Raw genomic sequence first — 21,455 nt, 5'->3', positions numbered from 1 at the left:
TATCCAATATACAAAATGGTCAATTATGATTTGAAAACTTTATAAATTTTTATAAATCTATACTCTTCCTCTAATCTTTGTATTCCAAGAGTTTTTTTCTATAGAATAATGATAATTTCTTTAATTTTTTTATAGGAAATTAATAAATGATGGATTTTAAAAAATGATAAATTTTTAAAAAACAAAATATTTATCATAAAGAATATTTACAATAATTTAATATAAGTTAATAATGAAACTTATAAAAAATTAGTGAAAAATAAACATCATATTTAAAATTTTCATAATTTCATAATAAATGAAATTAAATAATTCAATTGCTATTTTGTCAATGTTTTTATTATATTATTATAATAGGCATAAAATATTATGTCTTTACAATTTTGATTAATTATATTTTATAAAACATTTGCCATTGTATTTTAAATTTATTAAGACTTTGCATTTTATTAGATATTGCATATATATTTTGCAAATATATAATCTCGCGATACCATAATTTGGTATTCATGTGTCATAGAATGGACTAACATTCATAAAATTTCTTGCAATTTGCATTACATATGCATTAAAATTTTTTTTCTTTTTTGTTAATTCTTGATAAAGTATGTAATTATGTATTCATTACGAATAATTCTTTTTACTTGCCCTTATACTTATTATATTGAATAATTATATTTGATTTCATTTTATTTTCGCATTATTATTCATTTTATTATTATTTCATTTATTTATGATGAATAATAATTTCTAATACTTTTCTGTCTTTTCTCAATAACAATATATTTTTTCAATTTAAGCAGAAATTATTTTGAAATTGAGATTTTTCTTACTCTTAGAAACATGTGTTTCTGATATGATTGTTTCAATTATATAACATTTCAATAATTCTAAATGTATATGTATATGTATATATATAATATTTTAGAAATATGTGATGGCTTTAAGTTACAGAATTCAAGTCCAATATAGAAATTTTTTATATAAATATATTATAATTCTTAACGTTACAGAAAAATTGAATTGAATGATTCAAAATTAATTGCAAATATGCATTTTTTGAATCTGTTAATACAACATACAAATTCCCCATTTTTTTCTTCGGATATATAAATCATACAGTCAATTCATCTTTTGAATTTATATGATTGAAATTTCATTCTCGAATGTCAGCAAGCACATTGTCCATATTTGAAATCTCACTACAACCTCGTGCATGTTCCAACAAAAATGATAAAGATAATAAATGCCATTTTTATTCCTAAAACCAGGTTCAGATACTTCACGGTTTCGCTGCATTCATTTTATTGTATCAAATTATAAGTACACAAAATATCAATGTCTGGTGGATATTTTGGCTTACAGAATCAGAATAATTAACCTCCATCATGTCCATTCGATTCTTTCGTTAAATCTTTTTGCTGCGGATTTTTGAGTCTTCTTGCTCAAATGCTGTTCCAGCATTCTCTCTTGTTTCTTCCTTTTTAATGATGACGATTTCGATTTTATTTTGTGATTTACTGATTTAACATATTGCAATGGAGTCGTTTATATATGATTACATTGCAATTATAGCATTCAAATTAATACTTTATGCCACACGTGCAATTCGAGATAGTAGTAATACTGTAGTTGTTAGTTGAATTTGACCTCCATTTTTGCAGGCATCCTGTTGCTTTTTGGTTAATGTCTATAAGATACTTGATTCAAAGTATGTCAAGTTGAAATGTAAATCTTTTTTGGAAAGATAATTGATAACTGATTGGCCTTAACAAACTTTTCTTCTGGTCTATTGATCTTGAATTCGATATATTCTATAATATCATTTAATATTCATTATATTATGGCTTCAGTCTCTCCTATGTTTATCTTGATTTTGATTTTGACCTTGATCTTGGTAAGAGATTGTGTTACGCGTATGAAATGCGCGTTATTCGCATTTTTTTCTTTTCTATTGCTAACTGTTATTTTAGCATCAATTTTTTCTTTTCCATTCCTTTGTTTTGTTCCTCGATCTTTTCAGTATGTATCTTCGAGATGATTTTTTAGACATTTTTCTTTTTTTGTAATCGTTTCTTTCATTTTTTTAATCTTTCGATCGAAGCATTTCATGCATTTGAAGCTTAATCATTGATTGAAAATCACCTATTGATTTTCTTAGATCTGGAGTTCTTATTATTCACGTGATTTTCCTTTTCTATGCTCGTCCATCTGTCGATTTTTCAAATCTTGAGATATTCGTGGATATGTTCATATTTGAAATCCTCGTTAATTTCTTTGATAATGAATCTCTCCCATTTCTGCTGAACAATTCCTCGTTTAGAATATCGATCAATGTCCGCATGGCAATTTTTATTTTAAGTTGATACTCTGGACAGCAGCACCATTTTAAAAGTTTCTAATTTAGAAGCTGAGCTGTGGATTCAGTATCTCTCAATCTGTGATCTTGTTAAAGTGATGCGTTGTTACTGCTCTATCTGTAGATACAGAGTTGCCATGCATAAAATTTACAACCACATAAGTCTTTTGGAGATGGAGTCCACTATCTCTATCTCCTTCACATTTTTTAATATTGTTATTCCTAATAATTTGGCATTAACTTGTGATGCAGTTCGTGCGTTCCTTCTCTCTCATCAAATAGATTGCTTGACCTAGATGATGATGCCAAGTCTTCATCTTACATTTTTTCTCTAAGATTCTTTTTTCATCCGACTTTCATATAAGATGTCCCTTGGTTTGAGCCAAAATAATTATAGAAGTTATAGGATGTCTTTTTATGGAGCTCTCTTCTTTGAATTCCGATTCAATGATCTGATAGAGGAGACTAATGTGCCAAAATCAGATGTTTTCTTGTCAAATAGAAGTAATTCTTATGATTCTCTTTTATTCCTTTTCTTGAGCTAAAATATTCGAAATTGACATAGCGACGTGCAATGAAGCGTATTTTGCCTGCCAAATTTGGTTTTATTCGGATCATTTTCTTTTCTTTCTCTCCCTCCTCGATTCATCAATATTTGGATTTGGTTTTATAATCCGCCATACCCGGAGAAGATTGAACACACTGGAGAAAAGAAATAGAGACTGGTATTCCCGAAATTCATCGATCCATTCGATAATCTTCAATTAGAATTTACTCTCTTCGCCGCGTGGTGTACTTTGAAAATTAAAAATTTTTTAATGTTCCTGCGAAACATGACCACGGTTTACGGTATCCTGGATTCACCAAATTCCAATCTCTGAGGGCAATTTAACCGATTAGTTTTTAAAATTTTTGTTTCAAGATTGTTATTGGAATTTTCTACATCATTTATTGTGATTCGTTCAAAAATCAAAAATATGAACGATTCCAGAAATTTATTTATTTTCCTTAAGTATTTTTTTATTTTCCAAAAGTTGTTTGGTATAAAGAGATATATTGTGCAATATTATAATAGATTAATGAAAATCTTTAATTTTTAAAAATGGAATTATATAATTTTATTATTATTATTTCTAATCAATAAAATTGTTTATTAATCAATGAAATTCATTATTTGCTACAAAAAAATTAAGTTATTTATATTGAAAATTTTTAGTTTAAAATATATTATAATTTGAATTTCATATAATTTACCACATGAAAGGTAAAAAAAGGTAAATGGTAAATAGTAAAAGATAAATGGTGATTACTTTTCGTATTCCTTATCTTTATATGATAAATTTTTAAACTTTAAATTACAATATTTTCTAAACTAAAGATTATTCGACATAAATACTTCAGAACAAAATAAATTGCACCAATTATAATAAATATACCAATATAATAAAAATTAATCAATTTGAAAAATTAAAATTTATCTTCATATGATCTACAAAAAAAAATTATTAATATTATAATATATTTTTTTAACAACTTTTGTGAAACATTTTTTCATATTCTTCATATTTTTTAAAATATTTGAGCTGTTTGAGATACTAGATACTAGATACTGTATAAGTGAAACATTCAGAAAATTTGAAAAAATTGTTCTTTTAAAATTATTATTAGAAAAAGAAAATGATATTGGAATCAATAATTTTTCCGAATTTCTTCATATCCGAAAGCTTGTTTGTTTAATTGTTTGCAATATGTGCAATTATTTTATTCTATTTATCAATTAATGATTGTCAGTTTTTATTTATTATCAGTTTTGTTCTATGCAACTAAAATCTATTCATTTTTTTAATATACCATACTATACTATAGATATATAATTAAATTATTCCTATTTTTTATTTAAGATGAGATTCAAATATCTATGTTCTAGCTCATAATTTAGGAGAGATAGAATCAACTTCTATCGTTCTATCCATTTCAAAGAGAATATCGTCATAGATATATTTCATAACAAAAAGTTCCAGTATAGATTTTCAAGTCTTTGAAGATTTCTATTTACGGTTTTTAAGACGCTCCATCGTAGCGAATTAATGATATTTTTATATTAAAAGTAGATGTTCGAAAATACATTTACTTTGCGATCGTATTATATAATTATATTGTTATCTATGCTAAAATCAATTATATGAAAGAAATAAAGGTTTATTTCGTTTTGAATTAATTATTTGATAATGTGAAATTATATTGATATTAAATAATATATTTATAAGTAGAAAGGAGCAAATTGTTTCTATGTTTCTACCATTTTTAAAAATCTTCTTTAAAAAAATTGTTGCTATTTTTTACTTGCTATTTTTTAAACCGATAAGATATCGACTTATATTTCAATTTTTAGTTGAATAATCAAATGAAATCATATGTTTTTATAGAAAAAAATTTTTTATTATCTTTGAAGAAATAAGATCCAATCTTGCTGAATTTTTACTTTTTTAATTTTGATGATCATTAAGGCTATTTTGTTACTTATGATTAAAGAGTAGATACTATTTTTATTTTATTTGTCTTTGTATTTAAATTTATAGTTTTGATTCTCCAAGTTTATAGCGAATTTCCTTTGATTATTGATGTCTTATTGATTATTTTTCAGAGATTTCTACTTAAAGTAAGGAAAATTCCATTTCTATTTCAATTCAATTCACTCTGGCAACAAAAATTTCTTGATTTAATTCTTTTCTCTTTAGTCTGTAGTTTTCTAAAGTGATTGATTCAAGAGAATATTTCTTTTCTTACTATTCTTTTACTATTCTCTTCTTACTTTCTCTTCACTTTAAATAATTCTTTTTAGATAAATTTAAAATGCTTTTTTTAGTAAGTTAAATTTCTAAAATATCTCATAGACAGCTTTTTGATTTTGAACATTTTTTTTTGACTTCTCTGTCTAAATAACATGTAAAATTGTTATTAATCGTATAATATCCGGAAGAAAATGGAACGATTGAGAAGAATGTTTAAATATTCTTCTCTGTTTATATGGGATAGATGGTTTTTCGATTTTGAATATTTTTTTCTGATTTCTCTATTTAAATGGCTTCATGTAAAATTATTGCTAATTGTACAATATCCGGAAGAAAATGGCATGATCGAGAAGGATATTTAAATATTTTTTTTTCTTATACCATATATATACCATATATGGTATAAGAATTTTATTTTTCATTTATTTTTTATGAACTTTCCATTTGATTATTAATCCTGATTATTAACTTCGTGACAGATTATTCTCTATGCTCAACGTTACATAATTTTCATTTAATTTCTTATGTGATAAATCATTTGGATCTGAAATTTCAAAAACAATTTTAAAAACAAAAACAAATCAAAATAATTTAAAAAATTTCAAATTTTTACTTATTCTTTTTGTTATCCAACTTTTATATTTTTTTAACCCAAATCTTTTTATTATATTTTCTTAATAATGATTTTTTCATATATGATAATAAACTTACGAAATTCTTCTGCGAGTCGTCTCTTTATAGTTTTTTTTTACCAAAATCTGTATTTAATTTTATTTATTTCTGTTATTACTTCTGAGATTTTTACTTGTCTAAATGTCTTTTTTTTTATTTATATTCATAATTAAAGCTTTATCGCATTATATGCAATTAGATTCTATTTAATCTTATTTAATCCTATCGTGGATTTATTGTCTTTTTTTTTCTTTTATCATAACTATTGCATTATGTCATATATTGGTCTTCTTTTTCAAATATTTTTCTGGGCTTTTCAGTTCTTTTTATCAATGAACAAAATGTTCTTGTACTTAAGGTGTTTATAATACATATCACTTCGAAACCTTTCCTTTTGCGCAATTTTTCTTATAAAATATTCTTTTTTTGACAAGATAATTATTTGAGAATGCAAAACAAATTAATCTCGATAGAATTGATATCGATTGGAAGTCGAGCTGAAGTTTTCTCGTGATGAATCATGATTTTAAATATTTATTATCTTATTTATTATTCTAAAGAAACGCAAAAAGTTCATCTAAAGAAACGAAATTATCAGAAACGTAAGCGAGAAAATATTGGAAACTTTATACAAGCGATCGATTTAAATGCAACGTAAATAGATCGTACAGAATTTTTAATTATATGCAAAATTTAGTTATTATATTTAACATTATTTTATTGAATATGTGTATATTCCATGATAAATACTGTTTAATATCATTACTGTATGATAAATGATAAGACAAAAATATAAAGAGACTTTTTTATTCTCATTTTTTATGTAGTCATTAAATGAAGAAAAATTTGTTATCTTCATTTTTTCAAAACCATATGAAGATCAGTATTTTTTAAATGCATCAATTGTTTTTGCTGATAATATATATGCATATATATTGTGGATATGTCTTTGCTACTACAACAAAATCAAAAATTAAAATAGTATGCATTCACAAAGATATTTTTTTCTCACTAATCGCTGCTTAATAACCACGCATTTACCATTCAATAATAGTGTTAAATGCTTAATATTATATTAAACTTATCGTGGAACTTTTTATATAATAAATTTTAACAGATTCGATGCAATATTCGATTCCAACTTATTATTTTTTAGCAAATGAAATATTAAAAAATCTGTAATTATATTTCTGTCTCATGAATATGATTCATTACTAATAGACGAATGATTAAATTTATGTAATATTATGTTTAATTATTTGATATATTTTGGATAAATCGAACTTTCATTGGAAACAATATTTATCTATTTAATTTACCTATTGAAATATTTTCATACAGTTTATAATGATTTCAAATTGTTATGTTTTTTGTCAAAGAATATAAATCTAAGAATTTTTAACAAATTGATTTCTGGACATTGTGTTTGAAAAGAAGGAAACTTCCCATTTTTTTGACTATAAATAAGTAGAAATTTTCAATGATATTGATATATTCTCTGAACATTCAGAATTATTATAATTATGCAATTGAGCGATTGAAATTATCCAATCTTTTCTTAATGTATCTTCAAAATATAATTTTTCATATTTTGTTTTTATATTTGTATCAGTTGTATATTTGTATATTTGTATGTTTTTATATTTGTTAACAAATGGAAAGCATTATTTAACATAATATTCTTTTTTATATAAGCAGTAGACTCTGCGATATCTTGGAATATTATATAGATCCATCTGTTTCCATTATAACTACAATTTTTATTTCATTGATTATATTTTGGGATGTGTTAGAAATATTCGGACATAGAACTTGAGAAAATATATATTTAAATATTTTTTTAAAATATTTGTCTTATATATTATGAAATATTATGAAAATTTTTCTTTTCATTAAGCGAAAATTTCTTTATCTTAATAAGTTCAGAAATCTCTAAACTATTATCGTTCTTATATTTATAGTAAAAAATTCTAGTAAAGATTATGTACTTGTCAAAATTTAGCTTCACGTAAATTTTATATATTATGTGCAATTTTATCAATTTTTCTTTATGATTTTTCATAAAATAAATTTTTCATTTCGGCATATTTTTATAATATTGTTTATCATGATGTAATTTTTTATTTGAATTCATATCATTTTGATTGGACTTAATTTATAACGATAAGATGGAAATTAAAGAATTGTTATATTTTTTGATTTACTATTTCATCTTGCTAAATAATGTTCAGTTGTTTTACAATATCTTATAATATTTTAATATTTATATTTTTATAATTATATTTTATAATATTTTATTATATTTAATATTTTAATATTTTTGACATGTATCATTACTGAAAAAAATATTTTTAAATTACAATCAATTTTGTACTTTTTTTCAAGTATTATTTAAAATTTTCTGAAGCTGTTAGCGAATGATAGGAAAACATTGTCTATGAATTTTTTTACAAAATTTATTTGTAATTTTTTGAATATTTTCAAATGTTGAAATCATTCTTTTCGATTTATTTATTTTTTTATTAAAAACTTATAAACTTTTCAATAAAACCGTTATCATTTTCAATATGTTATAATGAGATATTATTTATCCAGAGTTTTTTAATCTTGTAATTATTCTATTAAAAATGCATTATAAAAATAATATGTTAATGTTATATTAACATTTTTTTTTAAAAAATTTATGTACATCCGGTATTAATCCATGTTTCATTCAAATTATATATTTGGTGCTTAGTTTTGCTAAATTATTTTAATTTTCTTGAATAATTTCGCTGATATGTTATTTTTTTTATTATTTAAAAAATTATTATATTCGTTTCTTTCACATTTAAAATTTATTAATATATAATATATAAAATATTGTTCTTTTTTAAATTAAATAAAATATTATTAATTTTAAAATTTTCTTAATTGTTAGAATTCATTCTAATGAAAGAATTGAGGAATTATCAATCTTATTAAAATTGTTTTTACCAAAATTATCTATTTTATTAAATTTTTTTTTTTTTTGAGATTTTATTCTTTTTAGCAATAAGAATCCTCTTTTCATTGTATTCTTTGTATATTCTATAAATAGATTTAAAACACAAATTAATATTTTATAATTAATAAATAATTACAAATATCATACATTATTACATAAAATTAAATAATGCTTTTATTAATTTTAATAACGAGTAATATAATTTTTTAAGAAATTTCTGCAATATGTACAGCTGCTTTTATTGTATATTTCTTAGATATTTTAGAATTATTTTTTAATTATGTTTGATAAATATTTAAAATGATTTATTTTTTCTTAAGCAACATTTGATATATTTTGTTTTTTGTATACTTTTTATAGGCAATATTTGATTGTTATGACATATTAAATCATGACATGATAAATTCAATAATAATTTAATAATAATATTTCAATAAATTAAATTAATAACAACGATAACAATTTGACAAACAAATACGAAAATCGATGATAATATAAATTTTCCAAAGTTTAAACATATTCGGATAGTAAGATAGCTGGCATTATGGAAAATTTTATTGTTTTATATTATATTTATATTATTTAAGAACGAAAAATAGATAAATAAAAAGTGAAACAAAGAAACTGGAAGAAGAAAAATATGAAAACTTAAATTCCTTCATATTTAGTCGCCAAAAAATTGAGAAAAACAATAACTTAAAAGAATTGTAAAAGAAAAAAGTTAGAATTAGAAATTTTGATAAAGGTATAATAATAATTGCCATAGAATATTAATTTATTTTGTAAATATATATAATAGATATGAAATCTAAATATACAACAAAGATACAATATAAAAAATACATATGGATAAATAAATAAAAAAAAAACAAAAATGAAAATAATAGCGATGCAAATTTGTCTTTATTCATCGTTAAAAGCTGAGCTTCTTTTTCATATAACATGAATGTTTGTTTAAGGCTGGTGATTTAAATTATTGAATGCACTAGCTTATTATAAAAAGATATTGACTGTTTTATCCACTGAATAAGATTAAAGATAATTAATATATTTAATTGTTGTTTATATTTTTGTGTGATTTCATTTCGATGAAATGTATATAAATTAATAATATACTAAAATAATTGAAAATTGATTTGCTAGATCAATAAAATAAGAGATCGATTATTTTATAAAAAAAAAAAGAAAAGCGAAAATGATGTCTCTAGATGTCACAATATAAATTATTTGACTGCCTTAAAGTGGCCACACATTATATAACGTTATATTAAAATGACAACTGTCGTTAGAGATGACAATCATCGTCCAAACAATATTCATTGACTATAAAACATTGAGCATCTGATTATAGAAAATTTTTGTTTGATTCATTCTGAGAAATGCTTGAATATCTACGTTATTTCCATTGATTGATTCAATGGCTCATTATAACACTGTTCGTTGTTATATTTTTACTATAATTTCAGCAAGGATATAGATATGATTTAATTTTAAACCAATGATCTGCATTCGATTTCCTATATATTGATCATGCTTAATCTGGAATTGTTAACAAGATGAATGAGAAACTCATCATCTTATTAAATATATACTTCCTTTTTAGATGATTGGAATGAGAATGCATTTTGCAATAATATATTTAATCAATCTTCGGCACTGAATTATATTTATAGTTTGAAGCAATTGAATCGGTACAATTTTATGAATTATTGATTTTTGATTCACAGTCCTTAATGTTTAAATAAAATAATGTTCAAAGTCGAGGGAATAACGTTGAAATTTTGATCTCCAGAATCATAATCCAGAAATGTGTTTAATATATATATAATTAATATTGCACACGACGCCATGTTTCTTTTTGTTCCGTTATAAAATAAATGCATAATTTAAGATCATTCTTTTTCTTTAAATATTCATTTTCTTTTATATTCTGATGTTGATAAAAATAAAACAATCTTTTATCTTTGGTTACATAATAACGTGATGATTTCTTGAATTATTAATAATTTTCAATCGTATGGTATCTTTCGAAGTGATATTACATATACGATTTAGTACATATGATCTGATATTTTTTACAATCTTATATTATTGTTTTTTATATACAAAATTTATAAACTCTTAATAATTTTTACTTTGATAGTATTATATGAATATTCGGAAAATAATTTCTATGTCATGCATTCAATTTTAATTTTATTTTATATTAAGCATAATTCTATTTATATATATATAATTATTTCTTTATATAGAATATACAACTTAAAAATCATCAAATCAATATAAATAATAAATATAACATTTGATTTTGATAATTAAATCAAATCATTTTGTATTCAATAATACATTTTGACCTCAAAATAGGATTAAAATTGACTTTCGCCTTGCTCAGTCGTTTCTACAGTTTCATGCTTTATAGAAATGATATAAAATTATTATTCCAGTTTTCTCTAACGTCGATAGTATCATGTTTTGAATTTTTTTTAATCTGGACATGCATTATAACGATATATATCTTCTTAGCTTAAACAATGGACAATTACATACATAAACATTAGAATAATTTAATTTAACTCACATTCAAAATAACATAATATGTATTTATTTATAATATGTAAAAAATATAAAGCACAACTTATTATTAAAGAAAAAAATATTAATAAGTTTACGTATCTATAAGGTTATGTAGAAAAAAGACAGATAATAAAGCAAACAATGTTTTAAAATATTAACATCATCCACGTGTATTTGTAGATATAGAATTATAAAATTATAAATAGAAGATAATATGACATCAAAGTATTATACTTTCGCAATGATTAATAGTATATTTTTTGGCTTTCTGCAGAGTATTATTTGTTTATCTAAACGTATGATATATACCAATTTTTTAATGAAAATTTGACGAAATTTGAAAAATTCGCTGAAAATCTCAAATCTTTTGTAGTACTACATCATCAGATTGCATATTTGGCGCATGCAATAGAAAAATAAATTTAATTCGATCCTATTCTTATTTTTTCTCCTGTGGGATAAAAAGTTAATTCGCTAACTGATTCGCAGATTTTCTCATTTTCGCGCAGAATGGATAGTGCGCGAGGAGGTGCTGCACTCTTCTGCAAAGTGATCGAAGTCATCGCCGCTAATATGCGGCACTTCAGTCTACTTCCAGAATGTTATCTCACGTGCCTAAGTTCAAGAGGTAATAATAATACTGAAATAACCGAGTCGTCAAAGTTCTCATCGAAATCCAATCCATTTGAAAATTCTCTATCGTCAGTACCTTTCTGAAGTATTGGAGATATCACCTAAAAGATGCTTCATTGAGAAGGTAAGAACTGAATTTTTGAATTTAATCATTTCCATTTTAACGAGATATCGATCTTATTAACGCCTCTTAAAAGCAAGCAAGATTGACAAACGCATTTGCTTTGTTCTCTCTGTAATTTCGAGAATCAGATTCCCTGTTATGGCTTGCTTTGGACGAATTTCTGAATTACCGATATTGTCCAGTTTTATTTAACTTTTATTTTGGTCATCGATAATGCTTTGCGATATTTTTCTCTCATATTCCATATTGGTTTTTGAAATTAATTACTTTCTGAAATATCAAAAGATTGTGTGCTGCTCTAGCACAATGCATTTTCTTAAAAGAAAAGTTCAAATAATAAATTTTTTTACATTCGTTAGTACTTTGTTATTTTGTATAGTGTAAATAATTCAAATGTATTGATTAAACGTATTTGAGTGCAAAAACATTTCAATTTCTATCATATACGTCAAAATATGATTTAAAACGAGTTAATGCGGATTTGTATGTTTTCTAATGAGAGATTTCAAAGCGCCCTTAGTATAAAAAAAGATTAATTTATAAGAGAGTTATATAGTCAAATCATGTGACTGTTGTTCTTTGTCTCTTTCATGAAGATATTCTAAACATGCAATCCAACAGAAGATAAACATTTTTTGAAAGTTGAGTGTCTAGTAGGATATAAAATAGATTGATACATATATTTTATTTTACTTATTATATATAACAATTATAGAAATTTTATTTGTTATTGTATTTTAATTAACATAATAAGTTTCACAACACACAATGAACTAAAATTCCTGGTAATATTCCGATCGAAAAATTAACATGTTAGCTCTAATCTATTTGTAGAGCTATGTTAATAATAAAAGTGATTAATTATATATTTATTAATGTTTTGTTAATGTTTTAAATATAAGATTTAAATGCAAAGTTCATAATTAAATAGCAATTTACGTATGATTTCACTAAATATTCAAAAATTTAATTATATGAATTCAAGATTTGAAAAAGTTCGTTCGAGTTTGAGATGTGATAAAGTTTATAAAATTTTTTTAGAGAAATATGAAAAGATTCATTACTTTAAGAATTCTTTACAAATTCTTTCGAGATTTACGAATTCAACGAATTCAAGATATAATATAATCTTGATTTTTCTCTAATATCTATTTATTTTATTAATTTATTACGCAAAAATTTTTTAATTTGCAATGTAGATGTATCAGTGCTCAACTAATGACATTATTTGCATCCGATAATTAATTCACTTTTTTCTTTGCATCATTTGAAAATTTATTACATAAAAAACAATTCATATCTTGATTTTCAGAATCCTTATAATCCATTGAGAGATAAAGAGATAAAGTTTTTTTCGTTTTCACTTAACGATTTTATTTCGAATTTTTCGTGTTTTGAGGCAGAAACACATTTTTCTACTATCTTGTATTATTCTTTTCGAATCAAAAATTTTTTCTCAGAACAATAAGCTAACTTCCTGTTATTAAAATAAAAAAGACAAATGTTTTCGACATCTTTAATACCAATAATTCTTAGATTTATAATTTACTTTGTATCTTAAAATATTTGGAAAAATTTCAGAAGATGAATATTATGATGAAAAGAATTCATTTGAATTCGTAGAAAAGTTAGTCTACGTGTATTTTATTTTGTGATAACAAATATTTCAATCTTTTTTTACATCTTTTTTTGAATAATGATTGTAAAAATTGAAATAAAGAACAAACATACATAAGAATTATTAATATATTAATATATAATGTTTATCTAATATAAACATTTTAAAGTGAAAAATTGTCATTGATAAAAGTTGTCTTTTCTGACAGTTTTATTAAAACTGATTATAATTAAAAGACCAACAATGTATATATTGATTCCGTGAATTTACAAAATATATCGTGGTTTGAAAATATTTAAAAAATAGATTTATTATTTGATAAATAATAAAAAATGTCTTTCATGGATGTTTCTACAAATCTTATTATTGAGCCAATAAATAAATATTTTTTAAAATTATATTTTATAAAGAATTGTTTATTGAGAATTTTTTAATTCTTTCAAGCATTATAGAAAGAACAACAAAAATTAAGAAATATAAATGAAATATAAAGTTTTGGATGCTCTGCGATGCAACATTAAAATACTGCATAAATTTTTATTGTTATCGAGATGTGAAATTAAAGATTAATAATAAAATTAAATGAGAGAAATTTGATTATAATATTATTAATATTGTTATAAACTTATCACGGCAAAATAATTAATTAATATAATTAAAGGATATTATATATCTATTGATAACTTTTTTACAAGCTTTAATCAAGTTTTATACTCAGAAAAAAAATATAAATAAATAAAAATGATCTAAATGATAACAACTAAATAACAAACAATTATATATAGATGAAATTATACTTGCAGAATAATAAATTATTTTATATACTTATCTTGTGGAAAAAAAGATCCAAGAAATTCGTTTTGTTAATTATTATTAAGATTAACGAAAAAAATATAAATTATTAAAAATTATGCAACAAACACAGATAAAAATAAATCCAATTATCATTGATACTTACAACAATTTTATGAATAAGGTGAATGAATGTGATAAGATATTACATATACATCTGGATGAATATGGCACTTTTAAATATTAGAAAAAGATCACATTTAAAATATTTGCAACAATGATATTAAATTCGAATATAATATATATAGAAAATGATGAACAAGTCAAGATCGTGACTTTAATGCATATTATATATTATTTCTGAAATAAAATGTAAATGAATACAAGAAAAAAAATATAATTTATATCATTCTATCAACGAAAAAAAAAAAATGATGTGTTTTGCAGCAACAACTAATCATTATTTAAATTTAGATAGGAAGACAAAATTTAGGCATTTTATTTTATTTACTTAAATTTTTATGCAAATATTATATGTGTGTTCATAAATTATCTTACAGATATAGTGAAATGAGTATAAGAATAAGACTTAATAAATAAAAAACGTCTTTTATATACTTAAATTAAAAAATATCAAACTTTTAATCAAATAAATGTTACTCGTATATGTACATAATTCAATTATTTTATTCATAATTCTTTAATTATTATTCCTAATTTTGTAATATTCTATGAAATATTTATATATTTTGATATATTTTGATAATTTATTTATAAATAACGGATATAAAATTGTTTTTTTTTTAAATTATACTTATTTCTGCACAATTGTTGACGATAAAATGATAATAGATATCTAGTTCTGACTCGAGAAATATTTTTTCAAAATTCATAATATTGTTATAACGAAATATAGTTTTGTTTCGAAATAAACAACTCGAAAATTAAAATTGCTTAAAACGACAATATATTTGCCTCGATTTTGTGTTCGAACGGAATAAGTAGTTTAAAATAATAACAAATTATTCATTTGTAAACAATATTATTTTTCGAAAAAGAATAGAATGTCATGTGCCATCACTTGTTTTTAGATATTTCACTCTATGATTTTAAAAAAAAGAAGAAAAGATAACGAGTTGTTTATTATATATAAAAGTTATAAAATAATTGCTTATGAAGCAAAATTATATTCTATTATTCTCTTATTTTATTATTGACTTATACTGTTATATCAAAGTGTTGGAAAATACAAGTGTTATTGATTATTTTTAATGAAGTTAATATAATCATAGGTATGCATATTGGCCGAAAATGTGATATAAATAAGATTATATAATATTCGTTAATTATAAACCAAAATTTCTCCGAATCACGTGCAAAGAATATAAAATTCGAACTGCATTTAATTTTATAACAATTATAAGAAAAAACAACCGAAGCAACGAGAAGCAGAAAAGAATTGAAAATTCAAGTATTTGGAGAAATTTATATATATATATATATATATATATATATATATATATATATATATATATATATATAAATTTATAATGTAATGTTTTGGTATGATTCTAGAAAATAACTAGAAAGAATGATTTCCAATTATATCGCTCATATACTGCAAAAATAAAAAATAAAATAAAAAAAATAAAAAATAAAATCAACAAACAAAAATCATTTTTAAGAAAATGTCTGAATGTTTTTAATTCTTCATATAACACACATATTTCAGAATGAAAATTCAAGAAATTTTATTAGTAAAAAATAGAAAAAAAGAATTAATTTTATATTAATAATCAAAGAAATTGCAATTTTTTAATTTTATATTAATAATATTATTGCAGCAAATGAACAATATTCAAACAAATAATACGAATAAATATTATAGTATAAAGTTTGAGCCTCTTGTAAGATTTGTTTATAATTTCTTATATAACTTATATATATAAATATAATTATATAAGAATATATTATATTATATTATATTATATTATATAATATTAATATTATAAAATATTAATATATTAATATATTAATATATATAATAAATTATATATTATTATATTATTTATATTATATATATACATACTAAGTACAACAATTTATGTTATAAGTAGATATAGCTTGGATCAATTCAATATTAAAAACTAAAGATATAATTATATTTGTAAAATGTGCAACATTTATTAAACATTACTAAACAAGAAGTAAAAATATGTGTCAAATGACTCTAATATCAAAATTAATATTAAGCCTGTTCAATCTACTTCATAGTTTTTAGTGAGAAAACGAATGCATCACTTTTATAAATATACTAAGAAGTATACTCCACAACTCCTAAATATGAACAGTGAATTGAATCATTATTTATCTTCTTTTAACCTGAAGATGGAATTCTATTACTAGGCCGCGAAATCTTCTTATCAAATTCCTATATAAAATTATTACCAATATAATTGGTTTAATAATTGTGTGACAACTTTATGTGCTCACTGATAATATATATCATATATAAAAGTCGAAGACAACTGATGTTGGCCACATTGTCGCTTCTGAGGATGATATATCATGTCGATTTTGCCTTACATAATATTTGGCTTCATATTTTTCTTGTGAATGAAAACATGCAATGTGTTTTGTTATGTGACATTTATCACATGTTATGTGTTCTGAAAAAAACTTCAAGTGTCATAGAACAAGTTGGATTTATTTCTGTTGGAGAAATGGTTCGTTTAATCAACGAGGAACTAGGGCTCCTGGCTTTTGTTTGGTCCTGTGCAGGTTGATTTTCATCGATGATTTTCATCATACTGAAGTACCATCCGTGATCACAGTCGGTAATAAAAAGGATAATCGATATAAATCCACGTAATGAAATAATGTTGAGAAGAATAATCTTTTGACATGTTTAAAAATATCTGTCCGCAAAATATAAAATTGAAAAAACAGATTAATACATATATATATATATATAAAAGATTGTATACAAGATTGTATTCAATTGCATTATAAATAATAAATAAATAGTGGGCAATACTATACATTCAAAGAAATGTGCTCATAACTATTCAGGTATCAGAAATTTATAATATCTTCTTATGACGAGATTTAAATTGGTCATGGTAAATGACACCTATACTATCAACAAATCAGAGATGATAAGTTTGGACTATTCTCAAATTTTTAGTAATAAAGGTTTATAATATTTAAATCTTTTGATTGGACATTAAGATAATTGTTGCATGTTCAGCTACAATAAAAGTATTTTATACTATATGAAATGATGGTACCTTATTTAATATTTGCATCAATCAGTAACTACTACAATAATTGAATAATTTATTATTTCACTATTCATTTATTGATCAAATTGTAGACTTGCCCCAAATATATCAGATATGTTTTTCTTTATTGATGAATTTGACAATATAATAATTCATGAAGAATGAATTGTTTAAGCAGCAACTCATTAATATATCATACAAAATTATTTCAATCTGATGCAAATTATGAAAAAATAAAAGTACTTGTAACTAGTATTGTTGACTTTATAATATTGTCGAACGATTAACGTTTATATGATGTAATTAGTTTATTGATTTTTAAACTAATCGCAATGATTAGTATCTTTAACTCTGCAGATAAACATTGATTGGTAATACTGATTAATAGTAGATCATCAATTATTAAAAAAATATTTGGATCAATAAGAAGATTGTTAGGCAGATATGTGAAAATTTGATATATGAAAATTGTTTTCATCTGTTGTGAGACCAATAATATTTAATTGAAAAGTGTTGAATAATAATCTTCATAAACATCATTAAAACTCTGAACAAACTTTGTTTTAATAAAAAATTAAATAAATTTGATAAAAAATTTAAATAAAAAATTTCACAACTTTGTTTGTTTCTACAGTTAATGTTATTCAAGAAATGGAAAGATAATATTTTTAAATACCATCAAGTTGTGATTATATAGTAAAAATAAAATTTAACAAGTATAAATCAAGTAGCTTTAATGTGTTGCTGTAATAATCATAATCAAGTCTAATCAAATGCATCTACATAAATAAATTGTAATAATCAACTAATATCAATATATGTGTTATGTGACTTATTATGTGATCATTTAGACTACAGGATGAATATTGTCACTTATCAATTTTGTGAAGATTTCATAATTTTGATTTTATATTTTATTGTGATTTTGTGCTTTATCAAGACTTCAAAATTCGAAACAATTATGAAATCAGTACGAAGATAGAAGAAAACTTCAAGCTAAACAATCCCAAGATATTGGAACTTTTTTTGAAATTAAATGCAAAATTGATGTCAATAAGTTTTTATGTAATATGTTATAATAATAATAGTGATAATAATTGGATTACTAACATAAAAATAAATAATACCTAATGTTTTTAGAATTTATTTTTAATGGTACAAAATTTTAAATCATTAAGAAATTGTTTACATTTATCTTTCATTGATCATGAGATTTATAAAGTAAAGTGCAAATTTATATTTTAATAATATTGTAATATATTATTCATATCTTTTTATCATATGTTAATTGTTATATTAATTATTATATTTCACATGAAATTGTGAAATATTGTTTTTTAAATTAAGATTAAGATTTATTAAATAATTATAAAATATTTATTATGTGTATATTATCTATTCATTATATAAAAAAAGAAGTGTGTATATACAGATTTTTTTGATCAAATGACAAAGTATGATCATTTTTATTAATATTAAAATGTTTTTTACAAAAAAATATATCATAGTTTTTGCATAAATATGATACATATTTATTTTATATTCATTAAAAGAAAACATTTTTTGAGATGATTTTTTTACTGTAATTTTTTACAATTTACAAGTTTTAAGTATATAACTTTACAGTTTTGTCATTTGATTATGGATTGATAATTTGATAAATTGAGGAAAAAAAGATAAATTTTCTATTCATAAATTTTTTTATACAAATTTCTAGTAAATATAATAAAGTTAAAGATTTAAAATATTTATATTATATATTAAAAAATATACTTCAATAGCAGAAAAACAGAATAATTTCCATTCCAGTGAATTTTATAGAAAATATAATCGATATTTTACATGTTAATAATTTTATAATTTTAAAAAATATTTAAATATTGTTTATGCGTGTTTTTTTCCTTAAAAATTTTATAATATCTTTTTCAAAAATTTAAGATTAAAAAGAAAACTGTAATAATGTAATAATGTAATAATGAAATATGTAATTATATCGAAATATGTCACATATTGTTAAATCTCAGAATTATTGCAGAAATCAGTATAAAAAGTAATTATTTATTTTATTAAATAAAAATGAAAATTAAAAAAGCAAGTTTCGTCCATTTACACGACTATATAAAACAAATATCAGGATATGAAAATATTTCCAATTAATTCTATATTTTTTATTGTTTATTTAGATTTTTTTTTAATTAATAGAATTGTGTACATAGATTTTATAATTTTCGATATAAATTATGTAATATATGTAATTTCAATTTCATTTCTATTTAATTTAACAGAAAAATTTTAACACATTTTATTTTTTTCATTTATTATAATCTTTATCCAAAAACTTGAAAAGCTTAAATTAATTAATTTACATATTTTCTTATTTTTCCCAGCACTTTTTTTTTTTATTTTTAATCTATGACCAATTAACAAATATTTTGGATATATTTGGAAGTTGAAGATTATTTTCTATTACCAAAGTAAAAAATTACATTTGACATTATTTTGCAAGTATTAAATTGATTCAATTTCAACATCTCAGATATATTACTTATGCAAAAAATGTTACAAATTATTTAAATTTTTAAATTAAGTTATTTAAATTTTTAAATTATTATTAGAAATTTCGCATCTAAAATAGTTTCGAAAAGTTTAAGAATTTTTATCTGATTTTCAAGATAGTAGGAATAAAGGAAAATATTATTAGGCCAATTCGCCAAGATCTAAGATGAATTTACTATAAAAATCCTTGTTTCTCAAACCATTGATGAAATAATAAAATAATAAAAAGAATTGATATATAATAATTTGCAATTAAGAGAAAATAATTATTTATATTAAATCTAATATTATCGTAATAATTATAACTTGTCCACTTATTTATAATCTTATATAAATACAACATAGTTGAATAAATTACGCCACAATATAATATAATAAATAAATTTATTTATAATTCTGTGGAGGAATTAATTGTAAATATTTTAAATTGTTAAAAAAAAATTTTTTTTTACATATCATATATTTCGAATCCTGCGAACTGTGATGATTAAAATCGCTATTACGATACTGAACTGAAATATGAGACAATTGATTTTTCAGTCTATCAATCGAAAAGAGAACGAATTTTCTATTAAATATGATACAACGCCATCAGCGAGAGAAAAATCCAAGAGTGCTGCAATGTTTTGAGAAAGGACACAATAAGAAAAACATATAAGAAGGATGTAAGCAGCAAGTTAAATTCAAAAATGAAATTAAACAACTCTTACTCGAATAGCTGTTAATTTGAAATTCCTGATGATTTAATAGAAGCATATAAAATGTGACATATGAAATGTGAATGCCTTCAATTCGAACTAGATTATTTAGGATACATAATCAGAAATAAAAATAAAAAATTGAAACAGTATAGAATTTTAAGATTAAAGAGATAAGAGATAATAATTAAATAAATAATTTTTGAAAGTAATTGGATATTATAGATTTTATATTGAACTTTCTCAAAGACTTCAATTGCTGATATAATCTTTAAAAAAAAAATTATATTAATAAAAACAGGCACTTGATTCACTAAAAATAACACTAATTTTAATTTTTTAAGCCAAGCAGTAATTGATACAAATT

The 21,455-nt window shown here is 22.0% G+C and overlaps 1 long non-coding RNA gene across 4 annotated transcripts in view; it reads left to right on the top strand.

Annotated features, from left to right (window-relative positions):
• The window catches only part of LOC108004215 (uncharacterized), a 132,461-nt gene that overhangs the window by 15,677 nt on the left and 95,329 nt on the right, over positions 1-21,455 (top strand). For all 4 annotated transcript variants that reach the window (XR_009832976.1, XR_009832978.1, XR_009832979.1 and 1 more), the window contains exon 5: positions 11,873-12,140. This is a non-coding gene — a long non-coding RNA (uncharacterized LOC108004215). The remainder of the gene's footprint in view (positions 1-11,872; positions 12,141-21,455) is intronic.

Source organism: Apis cerana, linkage group LG16 (assembly GCF_029169275.1).
Source record: "Apis cerana isolate GH-2021 linkage group LG16, AcerK_1.0, whole genome shotgun sequence".
Lineage (NCBI taxonomy): Eukaryota > Metazoa > Arthropoda > Insecta > Hymenoptera > Apidae > Apis > Apis cerana.
This window is presented reverse-complemented; position numbering and strand designations above follow the sequence as displayed.